Here is a 472-nt window from a genome sequence, read left to right as displayed (position 1 = left end):
GTAAATTTTCATAAACTTACTAATAAAAATTATGGAAGATTAAGTTCATAGCTCTCTGATAAGTAGATCTAGAGTTTTTCAACCCAAATGGCATAACTACCCATTCATAGGTGCCAATGGCTCCAGGGCATCGAAAGGTTGTCTTCGACACATCTTTCTTAGATATGAATATTTAATTATATCTTGAACATTCATCTATGAAATTCAGAAGTTCGCTTTTCGTAACAGAGTTGATCAACATTTTGCGATTGGCATATGATATTCATTGTTTGGCGTAGCTTTATTTGAACCCCTGAAATCAATACACACTATTAATTTTTCATTTTTCTTAATAACAGGAACAATATTAGCAATCCATTCGACATACCTGGTTATGCAGATGAAACTAGTCTTTAATAAACGTTCGACCTCCTTTTTTTTATCTTAATTATAATTTTGGGAGCAAAATGTCTAGGAGTTTGCTTAATTGATC

This window comes from Arachis duranensis, chromosome 10, assembly GCF_000817695.3.
Source record: "Arachis duranensis cultivar V14167 chromosome 10, aradu.V14167.gnm2.J7QH, whole genome shotgun sequence".
In the NCBI taxonomy this organism is placed as follows: Eukaryota; Viridiplantae; Streptophyta; class Magnoliopsida; order Fabales; family Fabaceae; genus Arachis; species Arachis duranensis.
The sequence above is the reverse complement of the archived record's forward strand: the minus strand, read 5'-3'. Positions refer to the sequence as shown.